This window comes from Sebastes umbrosus, chromosome 14 (assembly GCF_015220745.1).
Source record: "Sebastes umbrosus isolate fSebUmb1 chromosome 14, fSebUmb1.pri, whole genome shotgun sequence".
Classification (NCBI taxonomy): domain Eukaryota; kingdom Metazoa; phylum Chordata; class Actinopteri; order Perciformes; family Sebastidae; genus Sebastes; species Sebastes umbrosus.
The window spans coordinates 25749197-25764492 of record NC_051282.1 but is presented as its reverse complement, the minus strand read 5'-3'; the positions used below and the strand labels follow the sequence as shown (position 1 = coordinate 25764492).

At 37.4% G+C, this 15296-nt stretch overlaps 1 long non-coding RNA gene across 1 annotated transcript in view; it reads left to right on the top strand.

Moving 5' to 3' along the window:
* LOC119502312 overlaps positions 1-13661 on the top strand; it is a 46974-nt gene extending 33313 nt beyond the window's left edge. Inside the window, exons 3-7 of the long non-coding RNA XR_005210040.1 lie at positions 6295-6364; positions 6519-6606; positions 6821-6875; positions 7021-7066; positions 12823-13661. This is a non-coding gene — a long non-coding RNA (uncharacterized LOC119502312). The remainder of the gene's footprint in view (positions 1-6294; positions 6365-6518; positions 6607-6820; positions 6876-7020; positions 7067-12822) is intronic.
* The last annotated feature ends 1635 nt before the right edge of the window (positions 13662-15296 follow it).

Here is a 15296-nt window from a genome sequence, read left to right as displayed (position 1 = left end):
CGGGTAGCGGAGCTAAAATTCAGGAGGAGATATAAGGTTAAATTGGGTCTCTGTACATAACAACTGTCACAGGCCATTCAGAGGGTTGGATGCTGATTTGGCTCTGCCAAGGTTGCAGAGATGTTTGTCAGTTGATCTCATAGCGTGGCCCATTGCATGCTGGGCTCTTCCCTCTCCCCCTCTCTGACTGAATTTCTTTCACCTTTTTTTTTTTTGTCCTCACCTCTCTTTTTAACATTTTCTCTTCCACACTCACACGTGCTGATTGTTCTTCAGCCCTCTCACCTCTTTATTAAACAGACCGTATATAGATGTGCCTGTTTCTTGCTATCATAAGGTACATTTAGTGCTTTGAGTTTGTTTCGAATTTAGCACACCAACCCCAATGGATTTGTTTGAAGAAAATGAGAGATGTCTCCAAAATGTCTGATCAAAGCCTGGCTTAGTTGCCCAGGGGCTTCAACTCATGTTGATAAGATGTCCAAGTGCCAGTCATGGAGCTTATGACTGCCTAGTATCTAAGCAGATTGTATATTTTTAAAGTGCTAGATGTATTCGAGGAGGAGAGGAGAGTGGAGCCCATCCAGTGAAGGATATGGATGTGTTTAAGGGCTCTGGCAACCCAGTACTGGGGGCCTGGCAGCTGGGCAGATTTCTTTTATATCCTGCTATGACTGGCACTTTTATACACACACACAGGCATGCATGCATGAGTTCACGCTCTGTCTCTCCCTCTGTATGTCTCTCTCTTTAATACGCTCACTCACCACTTGTGCCATTATACATGCTGATATCCCTTTTCATCGAGGGTGAGGCTACTACAGAGGCTAGATAGGAGAAAGAGGTTCTGTGTGTGTGTGTGTGCAGCAGCTTAAAATGCTGCACGCATGTGTTTTCATCACCGTGAGAGGTCTTCGGAGAATGTGCGACAGAGTATCAGTTGTTTCGACCACCTGCATCTCAGGAGAGGGGAGATTTTCCTCTTTTTTTCTTTCTAATTATATATATTTTTTTATATCTGGAGATTCGATTTTCGATCTAAACATGCCATTGTTAGTCCATGGCATCTTGATTCGTAAAGATCAACAGATCATTGTTTTTCATGCCCCGACAACTGTCATTTACACTTTCAAATTCTTCTTTAAAAAGAGAACTGAACTGACTTTTTATTTGAAAGTGATTCAAAAATTAGACTACAACAGTCTACAATATAAAAAGCTGCATCTTTTCAATACCAGTATCTTTGTGACCCACCTCAGTACATAATCATTACACAAATAAAATGTAAATCCTTCTGCAGTGCATTACAAGTGTGCTGTCGCCTCCAAAAATACAATTTTTTTTGCGCTTGTTTCGCGCTTGTTTCTCTCCTCTTTTTTCCCCTCTCCTTCCCTCATCCCTTTCTCTCTCCTCTGAGCACTGTGTGTCACTCATGGGTGTCACCGAGGGTGGAGGCAGAGCTTTGGGACACAGTTTGTGTGAGCGGAGCTGAGAGACGGCACTCAGCCGTCCGCTAGCTTGTTGCTCTCGCTACCAATATCAGCTGCTCTGATTCCACAATTTTGAGCTGAAAAAAACGTGCATGTAGGCTGAAATATAACTGACGTGTTGTTCTGTCAGGAGATGCAGTGACTTAACGTTAAACCAAGTAAGAGTAGAAGAGATATCTGATCAAAAACCTACAAATTAAACCAAAAAAAGATCCAGCAAGTGAGAGGGAAGGGGATCTATAGCCCTGTGATCAGTGGCGTACTGACTTGTGTGAAACATGGATGACGTTTGTGGATTGTGTTTACTGTATACTGTTACCATAGTCATTTTTTATCACTCAGGTCAGAATTTCTGTACATTCAGAGGACGAGATTGCCTTGCACCAAGTCTTTAAATGTTCTTACTGTTACTTACTTCTATTAGATGTGTACTTTAACTTTTTAGTTTGGCCCACGTCCCATTTGCTAACATGAAGAGGGTGGGATGTATGACCTATACTGCAACCAGCAACCAGCCACCAGGGGGCGATCGAGATGTGTTGGCTTCACGTTCGGGGAGCTGTCATGTCGTCCATCTTTATATACAGTCTATGGACAAGACACACACACATAGTGATGCCAGTTCACATATTAGCACTTGTACATAGCACGTAAAAGCACATATAGACACAGACAGGCCCATATTCCACTGGCCTCAAGCAGTATCTATTGTATTGTGATAAATGGAGTGTCTCCTGTCCATGGAGCCACAGGGCCCTGCAGCGGTCCACCGGGAGCCTGGGGATGCTTGGTGGCCTTTCTCCCAGGTTTCCTGTCTCCTGACTCAGCACCAGCTGTGCACACCAGCAGGAAAAAGAACACGCAAAGGGTAAAAATAATTCACTGTAGATTCATGGTATAGTATGACCCCTACGGCAGTCCGTTAGACAATAGTCTTTCTTATAGCTGACAGCTAGCCGGGCAAAGCGTTGCAGAGGAAGGATCATCATGCTCTGTGGGATAATGGCCCCTATGCATGATGTCGTGTAGAAGCAGGATATATAGGGTACTTACAGAAGATGTGCCAAAATGATGAAAAAGCAGAATGTTTTGTAATGACATACTATAAAAGCCCCGTTTCAGTGTAAAGATGTTTGTGGCAGTTTATTCTAGATCATCTGGATATGATTGCTGCTTAAATCACCGCAGAATTGCATCCCGTACAGAGACACTTAATCAAAAGCTGAACTTGGCAAATTTGTCTTGCGGTTTGAAGACAATCTCCGACAGTTGCCCCGGCTGACTCTATGCCCAGAAGCCACTCTGGCATTGAAGGAGGCTGAGCTTTATGGCAACAATGGCAGGCGTGCCAGCGGAGCCAGGCAGTCATCACGTTAGCGACCGTGGTGGGCTGTCAAGAGAGAGCTGTGTGGCAGCACTGTGTGGTTGAAGCGCCTGCTCTCCCCATAATGGAACAGCTGTTTGGAGCGCGGTGCGCCAGGGCGCTGGAGCACAGAGTAAATAGAGGAGAAGAGCAATGTAAACAGAGATGGGATGGTGGGAGCTGCTTCCCTGCTACCGTGAAAGGGGGTAAACACCCCTGAGAACTAGACGGAGGGGTTGTCGACACAGGAATGCACAAACACCACTACACAGGAGGGTGTGGAAAGGAAGGGGGTGGGGGGTGTATTGCGAAAGAATGAAACAGCAGTTCTCTACTCCAGCCTCAGGTTCCCATACAATACCTGACCTGCATATTTTTTACTTTGATGAGACAGATAATTACAAGAATTGAGACAATAATCATACCTGCTACCTTGAAAACCAATCCCAGTTTCTCACATTTGAAATCTGAATATTAGCCGATGGGTTAATTATCAACCACATGATTACATTTTGGTTGCAACTGATTAATTGAGCTCACAGCTGCAACGGCCTTTCTGTGTTATTTATGAAATATAGAGCGTTTCCAGCTGTCCTGCACTTACAAATAGGAAAGTACAAGAAGGCGCCTGACCCTTTTTATGACGGGCTGTAACTTTTCCTGTTGATGGGTCAGTAGAGTGCTGTGGACAGTGAGAGAACTGCGGCTTTTGGCACAGAGGAAGACATCCATACAGGTTAGATCAAACCCAGTTTCATGTAGGTGTTGAGGTGAATTAAGGCCCTGTCTACACACAAACAGAGTTTTGGGTCACAAAAACTTATATTTTTTGAAACGCCTTCAAAGATGGAGATTTTTAAAAACTCCAATTACTTTATATCGGTGTGGACGTGTAAAACGGAGCGTTTGGGAAACGATGACGTCCTCTCCTCATATGCCCATTGTAGCTTTGTGTAATGAGCATGCGCCAGAATTAATAACAAAGATGGCAGACTACCGGCCTTTTTGTGTTTTGTTAGCCCTGCTCAGACTTATTACTACCTTATAATTGCAAAATGTTACAGCCAAAGGAGGCCAAAGTAGGCAACACATTAAACACGTCAAGGCCTAATGGTGATTGAATGAGCTTTTGGGCGATTGAAGGGGAGGTTTGGAGCACTCAGAAGGGCTGGACATAAACCTGAATGACCTCCATTTTGTGATGTATGCATGTAAGGAGACAGTTGATGACAGCAGAGTGATGAGAGTCATGCAGTTCGACCAGAAATCCCAGCCATGACGTACAATAGCTGTTATCCAACTGACTGTAATGAAGCGTTTGGGTGGTAACAAAATTCCTTGACCCTTAACTTGTGAGCTCACTTGTTGTGACATGTAAATATTATGGCGAGCATTTGGAGTTGTTTTTTGAGTTTGAGTGTGGACAGAGATAATTTGTGAAACAATAGTAAGGAGAAAATATCCGTTTTTAAAACTATCTGTATACCTTTAGACACGGCCTAAGGCGTCACAAGTGACAGCCAGCTCCTCTGACTGTGCAGACGGGCTCAGATGACTGCTGAACTCCCGTCATCCTCTGTCTTTTTTTCTACAGCTAGGTCATGTGCATAAAATTGAGGCTGGGACAGATTTGATCTTTTTGGATTCGGAGACCCATTTACAAACTGCATCCCCTGATTACGCAGTATTCTGTGGTTGCTGCCAAGCTGGGTAAATACGTTATGAGTGAGCAGTTTAGACCAGATATATATCTGAGATGGTTGGAGGCTGTGTGTGGCTATTAAATCTTTTTCTCTAAACTTAAACTCTTGTGTGGTCATTACCCCCCGAGCATCTTTCTTAAATTGCATACTCTTATCAGCATGTTGATTTCTCCTTTCCTTTCCTTTCCCATGTTTATTCATTCATGGACACACTACGGCTGTATCACACAACAGACGGAAAGATCTAGAAAAGTGTTAGAGGGATGATTTTTGGATAAAAAGATGACGTGACACAATTTAACCCACAAACAAAAAAGAGCAAATAGACCCCGATAATGAGTCATGCATGTGTTATTTTGTCAGTGCCATGTAAACACGGTGGCAATATTACATCAGAGTTTGTGAGCAACATATGTAGCGAGGAGCAACAGTAATCCCATGTAATACTGTGAAAAGCTCTCTTAGCATAGCTGATACAGAATCTTTACAAGCCACTAATAATGAGCAACAGAGAAATGGATTAGGGGTGGCGTGGCTGGATCTGGGCCACGGAAAGCAGCACACAGGCAGCACAGTTAGTGAGTTGGCTGTGTGTCGGCATATGTCTCTGTGCAACACAGGCGTATGCATTAGTCCGGCTTATCTTTTATGAAGAAGTGTAGGTATTTGCAAACAGCAGTTTGGTTCAGCATTCAAGTCACCTCTGAAAGCTTTCCATTATGCATGCTGTAAATGTGCACACCATTTCAGCTTTCTTGCACTTGATTAAAGACTCAAATTCGTCCCTAAACAAAATGATGGGGGTCTTGTTTACCATCAGATCCACTGAAAGACGTTCAAACTTGCCAGTAATTTTTGTTTTTTTGTATTTACACTTTTTATATACGCGACACAGCACGTAATTCATCTGCAAGTCTCACTCTCCAATATTTGTATAAATCCAAATGTCGACATTAAAGATGTTTTTCGCACCGAGTCTGCACTTTTGCTTCACTCTATAGAAGAACTGCTTACAGTATGGTTGAGGTTATTCTACAGTGGCTGTAACGGCTCCATAATTGATATTCTCAAAAGGGGCTTTAGTGCCCTTTAAGAAGAAGCTGTCAGCGTCTGAATAAGGGGGAGAATTTTGATTTCAAAGGTTTGTGTGTGCGCATCTTTCTCATAACTTTGATGATGATGGTCGTAACAAATAATATGATATACAACAAAATACAGCAAGAACAAGAATTGACTCACCCCATTTACGAAAAAGTGCCTATTGCACCTTTTGCTTAGATTTAGTTCAAATTTGCACTAATAGTGCCCTCATATCTGCCCTACACCTCAAAGCAATATGAATATCAAAATATGTATTTATTTTAAAAAACTATTGTTATATGTGCACAAATTACGCATATTGGAGAGGTCCGGGTGGGTTCCAATGCCAAAGACTAAAAAAATAATGAACAAAGTCACATCCACTCCTCTCCAGTAAGATCTTCTACCACTATTGGGACAACATACACCATGACTTATTTCTATATTAATGGCTGATTGATTGAATCACCACTGTATATGGCAGGAACATAGTTGGAACAAAGTTGGAATGGAAATTAAATTAAAGATAATTTATCAGTGCAAATATCCTCTTTTGTTCATGCTGTCCACCAAGGTTGGTTTGTATTTGTGCAACATGGCTCACCTTGAAATTAATGCAATTCTGATGAATTTATATATTTTGTGTTTCATCGTGTAGGCGGTTGCAGGTGGACTTGTGTTTTACATTTACCCGTGAGAACTATGGAAGTGAACTATGGAGTCTTCAGGTTTGTCCAAATCTCTGTCATTTTATTCATGAACATTATGCAATTATCCACTTTCCAGTATTAATGCTAAATTATATAACTGTTATTGTATGTTTTTTACTCTAACTGTTGTGTTGCTTGTTAAGAAAGGTGCTTTTATTTGTCACACGTGTAGATATGCAGCCTCAATGGATGACATCTGGGAAAAAGAGGAACGTTATACAGACCAACTGAGACAACATCTTCTCTGTGCTGAAGCTGAGGTAGGAAATTTTTTCTCATTTCTCATGACTTTCTCATTTGTCTTTAATATCGTTGAATATTGAAAATATACAACATATTTAAAATTCAGTGGCCTCTTTAGCTTCATTATGAACTACTTGAACACCATCTCTGATGTCCAGAACTTCAGAATACCTGAAGCTGACATTACAGCCCATTTAAGGTGCTCATTTGTCGTCTTTTTGGTTATCTTAGAAAAGACATGAGGTGTTGGAGGAGGAGCAGAGTGGATGGAGACGAGGACATCAAGGTGAGGAGAGGTCGACCTGAAAAACACTAACATCTGAACACAGCAACAGTAAAATGACATATTTTTTGTATTTTAATGATTGTGTCTGTAATGGTTTGTTATTTTGTTTTGTTTTTTTGTCTCCATCCTCCAGAAAACGCTGGAGGAGCTGCTGCTGAGACAAAATCTAAGACAAGCAGAGAATGCTCAGAGTAAGGAAACACTTGTAAACCAAAATATTGTCTTGGTAATTTGATTGTTTCATTAGGTATAGTATTCCATAAAAAATCTTATAGTATATCATAAAAAAGTAAAAAGTCAAAGTATAGTATACCAGAAAAATGTCAGAAAAATATCACAGTATGGTATGTTATAAAATATCATAGTGTACCATTCAAATTAAAATGTGGTATAGTATGCTGTAAAAATGTCATAAAAAGTCATAGTATAGTATGTAGACGTGCATCATCTCCCGTTGTTTCAGATAGATAGAAAAAGGGATTTATGGAACACAAACCACAACATTTAATTATTTTCTTTATTGAAATTGCGGCACACAAAGACATGATCCTGATTGACCCCTCTGAGTAAGTTTATACAGTAGAAGAAGATAGTGTGGATGAAGTGAAGTGAGTTAAGAAATTCTGTAATCATCTTGGGAGAAAGAAGACATAAGAGTTTGCATAACATTCAGATATATGCCTATAACTACGACATCAAATACAACTACTACAACAGGCTTTCTCAAAGTTTTGATGAATGAGTGCAAAATTAGGGAGTCACTATATGATTGAGGCTTGCATAGGCAAAATGTACTATACTTTCACTTTTTTATAAATTATGTATTATTATTTATGTCATTGTAAATTGTTTTTCAATGCTGACTTTTTTATGACATACTATATACAATGACTGAAATTATTTTACTTGTTTGACATACTATACTGACTTTTTTTAATTATTTTTTTCATCATACTTTATTATATCATACTGTACTATGACTTTTTTTGTTAATTCTTTCATTGTACAATTATTTTTTTTGACACACTATATTATAACGTCTTTATTATATTTTTCAACATACTATACAGTCAATTTTTAGGACATTTCGACATACTATGACTTTTTCTCGAAATGCTATACTGTGAGTTTTCATAAATTTTTTAGACATACAACTTTTTACATCATACTATACTATGACTTTTTTAATAAATTTTCATCATGCTATACCATGACTTTTTTAATACATTTTTTCGAAAAAAAGGTCATAGTATAGTATGTCGGAAAAATTAATAAAAAAAGTCATAGTATAGCGTGGAAAAAAAGTCATCGTATAGTATGTGAAAAAAATGCATAAAAAAGTCATATTATGAAGAAAAAAAAGTCATAGTATAGTATGTCGAAAAAATAATAAAAAAAGGCATAGTATATTATGTTGAAAAAACAATCATAGTTTAGTATTTCGAAAAAACATTAAAAAGTCACTACAGTATGATGAAAAAAGTCATAGTATAGCTTGTCGAAAACATTTATTAAAAAATCATAGTATAGTATGTCTATAAAAATTCATAGTATAGTATGTTGAAAAAAAATCATAGTACATTCTGTAGGAAAGAAAGTCATAGTATATTATGAAGAAAAAAAAGTCATATAGCATGTCGAAAAAAGGTCATAGTATTGTATGTCGAAAAAATTTATAAAAAAGTCAGAAGTACAGTATGTCAAAAAAAGTCATATAGTATGTCGAAAAAAAAGGTTATAGTATAGTATGTTGGAAAAAAGTATAAAGAAGTCATAGTATAGTATGTTCAAAAAAAGTCATAGTACTGTATGTCAAAAAGAATTATAAAAAAGTCATAGTATAGTATGATGAAAAAAAAGTCATAGTTTAGTATGTCGGAAAAAAAGTATATAAAAGTCATAGTATAGTATGTAAAAAAATATATATTAAAGTCATAGTATAGTATGTTGGAGAAAAAAAAATTAAAAAGTCATAGTATAGCATGTCGAAAAAAATTATTAAAAGATCATAGTATAGTATGTCTAAAAAAAAATCATGGTACATTCTGTTGGAAAAAAAGTCATAGTATATTATGAAGAAAATAAAGTCATAATATAGCATGTCGAAAAAAAGGTCATAGTATTGTATATCGGAAAAAATTTATAAAAAAGTCATAGTATAGTATCATTGAAAAAATAAAAAAGAAAGTCATAGTATAGTACGTTGAAAAAAAGTCGGCGTATAGTATGTCAAAAAAAATTATAAAAAAGTCATAGTATAGCATGTCGAAAAAAAGGTCATATTATAGTATGTAGAAAAAAATAATAAAAAAAAGTCATAATATAGCATGTCGAAAAAAAGGTCATGGTATAGTATGTCGAAAAAATTTATAAAAAAGTCATAGTATATAGTATGACGAAAAAAAAGTCATAGTTTAGTATGTCGGGAAAAAAAGTATAAAAAAGTCATAGTACAGTATGTCAAAAAAAGTCATAGTATAGTATGTCAAAAAAAGTATAAAAAGGTTACAGTATAGTATGTCAAAAAAATAATATAAAAGTCATAGTATAGCATGTCGAAAAAATGTATTAAAAGATCATAGTATAGTATATCGTAAAAAAAAGTATAAAGAAGTCATAGTATAGTATGTCGAAAAAAAGCATAAAAAAGTCAGTATAATGTGTCAAAAAAAATAATATAAAAGTCATAGTATAGTATGTCGAAAAAAAAATCATAGTATATTCATAGTATAAACTTTGACTTTTTTATGACATACTATGCTATGGCATTTTTAATTACTTTTTTATGATTTTATTATTATTTTATTGCATACTATACTATGATTCTATACTATAAAATGACTTTTTAGGACTACTACCACTACAACAACAACAACTACTACTAATATTACTACAACAACTACTACCAGTTGATTTGATACTTACCAGGCGTTCCAGTTCTCGTCTCCTCCAGGCCCTTCAAATCCCTTTGTTCATTCAGCAGTCTGGACAGAAAACAGAGACATTTACAAAACATATCAAGTCTCACCTGCTCCAATAACAGACCCTGGTTCACCACTTTTTAAACAGACCTTTTATACTGGTTTTCATGGAAGATAGCTCAAAACTTTGTACAACCAAAACAAAAGGTTGGTATATGTGTGACGAATAAAAGCACCTTTCTTAACGTGCAACACAACGGACAGTTAAAGTAAAAATCATACAACAATAATACACTTTTGTAAAATGTAAAGTTATATTTATAGTTAACATTGACACTACAAAGTGTATTACAGTCTAATGTAAACCAGATCCTGTTCTACACAGTAATAAGGCCCGCCCACAGAAATGGCTGGGCCCCTGAAAAGTTTTGTTGAATGGACCTTTACTCACATCAACGCATGCGCATGCTCTCTTTCTCCTATTAAAGACATGCTACATGTAAACTGAGGGAGACTTACTCAGTGATGAGGGCTACATACAACTCACTCCAGTATTAGCTAATAGTTGGTCTAGATCAGTAAATTTCTCAGGTCATGTGACCAGCCAGCTACTATTTTTTTGCTTACAGAGCCGTTCCTGACCCGTGAGCCATGTAAACCATTCACCATTGCCACACAGTCACACCTAAAGGCCCTGACACACCAAGTTGACGGCTGTCAGACAGTTTGGGGCCGTCAGTGAGGTTCCACCGCCGATTCATTCATACTGAATCGGCCGAAAAACCTTCGACACGGGCAGACTAAGCAGGACACCGAAAAAACTAGGCCGACAGACGCTCACCGACGGCCCCAAACTGTCCGACGGCCGACCGTCGGCTTGGTGTGTCAGGGCCTTAACACCCCAGTGCTCCCACTACAATCCTCCCTTCTTTAAAACAGTTTGTTCCAGCTGTCTGTCTAAGAATAAATAGACTGAGAGCCAGGTTGTGACAACTTATACAGAATGAGGTGTATAGAAAATAAAATATTCAATAAATTACATTTTCTATAGAATCTTAAGATCAGTGAATATTTACATTAATTAAAAAAAAAATGAATAAATTGTGAAATGTAGAAAGTAATAAAATATAACACTGAGCTTTGGTTTTGCTGCCTGGTAATTAGTTCAGTCAATATCACACAACTAGCTTTGACTATACAATGTAAACATACGCCTTTAGTTGCAGAACACCTGCAAATTAAAGATAACAATACTAATATTATTATATATAATAAATAATAAAATAATAATAATAAAATATATATTTTTTGATATATTCATTGTTATTGCTGTTATATATCTTGCTCTAATTGTTTGTTATCACTATTATGTAGTCATATTATTTCTTTATATTAATCTTGTCTCTAGGTGGAGGATTCAGATCAGCCCAGTGGGGTTTTTTTGCCACTTCCTGCACTGTATATTATTCATTTATTTGTTTGTTATGTTGTGTGGCCCATTCAAACTATCTCCCCCAGATTTTCTTTTATACATTTTCCAATATAAAATACTATTTATACTATGGCTTGATTGAATACTTGATGGTTATTATTTACTTTAAATTCATTAATATGTAATTTCGCTTTGGCAATAATGTAACCTGAACATTCATGCCAATAAAACTTAGACTACAACATAAATACTTTATTGATCCCTTGAGGAAAATTGAGTTACATTTTGCTCCTAATCTAGAATAAAAATACATATATAAACATAGAGAAATCATAAAAAAAAAGCAAATAGCAAAAAGCACAGCAAATAATAATGCTAAAAATAGGATCTATCATTAATTGTGTAAAAAAAAATGCAAGAATAGTATAAATAAATAAGAATATTAGTTTAAATGTACTGTATAACTAAATGCAATGTTAATACCAGAGTAAATCAGATTATTGTACAGCTGAATTATTGTACTATATTATTGTACTATTAAATCAGTATAGCTGCTGATAGGGGTAAAAAATAATACATTTATGTTGTATGTATGTATATATATATATATATATATATATATATATATATATACAAATACAATCAAATGAAGATGTCTGCTGTTTTCTAGACTAGACAAGGGTACATTTGGTCCTAAATACAATAATTACTTTAAATTGATAACGTCTGTAGGACAATAAAGTAGAATAAATTAAATGTCTATCTTAGTTTGAGCAGTTTACGTGTAAATGTTTGTAGTTGCACAGAACTGACATTGGGGCGTGTTCCATGTAGAACACCAAAAGGCGTTGCACGTCGTCAGTAAAGGCAGCTGGTTAAGTCGGCATCGATGCAGACTCACTGTTAGAGGGTTTCATAATACACTTGTGAAATGTAGGGAGAGGGTGTAGGCTGTGGTTTGGTATTGGGCCCTTAACTACGCAAGCTCAATGCCTAACCTTTGACATCTCGCGAGACTTTCCCCAAATTGTGGGTTTCCTTCTAGACACGACCGCCGCCTGGTCTAAAAAAAGAAAAAGACTAATTTCAGGAGAGGGTGTTTTCATTGTGAAACAGGCTACATTTTACTAAAGCAACAATAAATATCTTCACCTAGCACCTTGTTAAGACCCAAGACCTCACCTCTGCCTTCCTGTTGCTGCACACACAGACCCAAACACACACACACACACTGGCTAGTCTGTCCCCTGTTCAACCCCCTCACAGTCAGAGGCCAGACAGGGTCGAGCAGAGGGCGAGACATTTATGAGGTGTAGATATTTGTGCAGGGAAGCATTCCTCCTGTTGACACTGAGCAACACAGTCTGGATGCTGAGCGAGCCGAACCAGACAGGCACACTGAAAAGTGAGGCGGTCTGTCGAGTGAGAGGTAACAGAATCCAGGTTACAGACTTTAAAATGTGGGTCCAAAATGAGGGAAGCAATACACAACTTTGCTGCATTGACCTATTTTAGTGACCTTATCTTTCCTGCGGATGCAGCATGTTTGGTTGTGTGTAATATGTCAAAAATAAACCTGAATTGTCCTCATTAGATCCATGATGAATATTATCTTGACCGTGCATCTCTAAGCACAGAGGAGTAATGAAGCAAAACCTTGGCAAACATAACCTTAAGACCTCCACACACCCACTCTTAACCCCGTCTTCAGCTCCAGTGGTGGGGAGAGTCCCTCCTACCCCCATGCCGATGATGCAGGAAGGGCCGCGGCTCGGACACGGGGCAGTGGCCATAGACAACACAAAAGGTTGTGGTGGTAAACAGAGCTGTTTGTGTTCACTGGGCCGCTGTTGGAGATGACTGATGTGCCCATTAGCCCCTGTCTGGGCATTAGGGGGAGGGGTGGCGGCACTCGGGCTCCACGCAGGACAAAAAGACCCCTGGGCCTCCAGAGAAAGGTCACTGACCCATATTGTGTCTCCTTCAGGCCCAGCCAGTGGTTATTTCACTGATTCAGGTTACAGAGATTGGCTTCGTCAAAGCTGATGTATGCAAATGGACAAATGCTGTAGGTTAAGCGTGATGATGTGGGATAGAGCTCTGAATGGAGAATATTGCTGCTGTGCACTATTGTAGACAAAAAAATCATAATGTTATACTGTGTGTTTGAGTCAAAATAGAAAAAATAAGGTGTTTTCAGTTTGCTTATTGTGTGTGATGTAGTGTGCTTTGTCTTCCACTAGAGAGTGCCCTCCTTTACATCTGTTCTTCATTTAAGAGAGAAAAATGCATGTATATAAATCCCTTTATTTTGATCAGAAACAAACATTTAATTTGAATAAAATCGTACATTCTTTGTTATTTATATATCATCTATAAAAAATCAAGTAAAAAATGCAGCACAAATACAGAAATTACACATTTACAAATCTTGAAAACATGAACACACTCAATGCTGACAGATTTGTTCAAGGGCTTGGGATAAAAATTTTAATTTTAGTTTGCTTTTGGGAGCCTAACTCGCGGTTTTTCTACCACCCCACCACAGATACACCGACAAAGAACCGATTCATTTTGAAAAGAAAATCATGAAGAATATCATGAATCACGAAAAATTCACATCTATCTCTGATCAGTCAACATCATATTTACAGAGCTTGGCAGCTAAACCCAGTAGGCTTTATTTGATGCTGTGACAGATCTGTCTCTATTTGCTAAGGAACTCAAAGCTCACATAAACTTAGTTCAGCCAGAGACACTTACATCAAAGGATTTAACGCAACAAATAAAAGAATTTGGCAGAAAAGGGGCCTTGTGCTGGATGGTGCTTTACAAATGAATCCAAGTAGAATCAAAATTCTCAGGGAAGCACATTAAAACTCCCTAATGGGTATAAAAGAACGGAGCCCAGCACATAAATGAGATATGTGATGCACATAACGCACAACAAGGGAAGAGCTGCCATCATCATGCCTGGTAGTAAGAAACTAGAACAGGTGGAGGTTGGGGGATGATTAAGTGAGAAATCATCTGTCCGACATAGGTAAGAATAAACAGTATAGACCTTTTCAAACTTGACAACACAAACATTATAAATGGGCCCCTGTTGTATTTCCTGTTGCAGTGTTTGTTAATGCAGTAGCTGACAGGAAGTACACTTGGACCAAAGCTGTTGCCGTAGCAACAGAATGGCAATGAAAAGGTCTATAACCAGTAGCAGCACAAATCATCAAAAGAATGAGTTCAAGTTTGTCATAAAGACTCTTTATTGACTTGTTGACTCATCTTCCTGGTGATTGTTATAGTCAAATGATCAGCTAGTTACATCATTTGTGTTAGGTAAACTTTTGAACTCCCTGTTTTTATTCTTCCTTTTAAAGGTCTTATTGATAAAATCTTTACGTAAACAAATATTCAAAAAATAATAATAATACATCCGAAGAGCTTTTAGAAAGGTGCCAAATAAAAGTATAGCTTTTCATAAAAAGAACAAAAAAACATTGTGAATTAATCATTTAAAAAATGTTGATGGGTCCAAAATGAATGTTTTGTTTATATTAGGGCGGTCAAAGTTAACGCGATAGTAAGGCGTTATCGCAATTTTGTTTTAACATAACTAATTTCTTTAATGCATTAATGCAACTTGCGATTTTTCATCATATGAAACTAGAAAATTGAAAGAATCCATTGATACCAACCATGTCATACTAGCTTGTCGCGAAGGAGGTTAAATAACGCTCCAAACTTACGCTAAATTTTGGCGAGGAAAAAACTGTTATGGCATTTTCAAAGGGGTCACTTGACCTCTGACCTCAAGATATGTGAAAGAAAATGGGTTCTCTGGGTACCCACGAGTCTCCCCTTTACAGACATGACCACTTTATGATAATCACATGCAGTTTTGGGGCAAGTCATAGTCAAGTTAACACACTGACAGCTGTTGGGCTTGAGTATGCCATGTTATGATGTGAGCATATTTGTTATGCTAAATGCAGTACCTGTGAGGGTTTCTGGACAATATTTGCATTGTTTTGTGTTGTTAATAGATTTCCAATAATAAATATATAC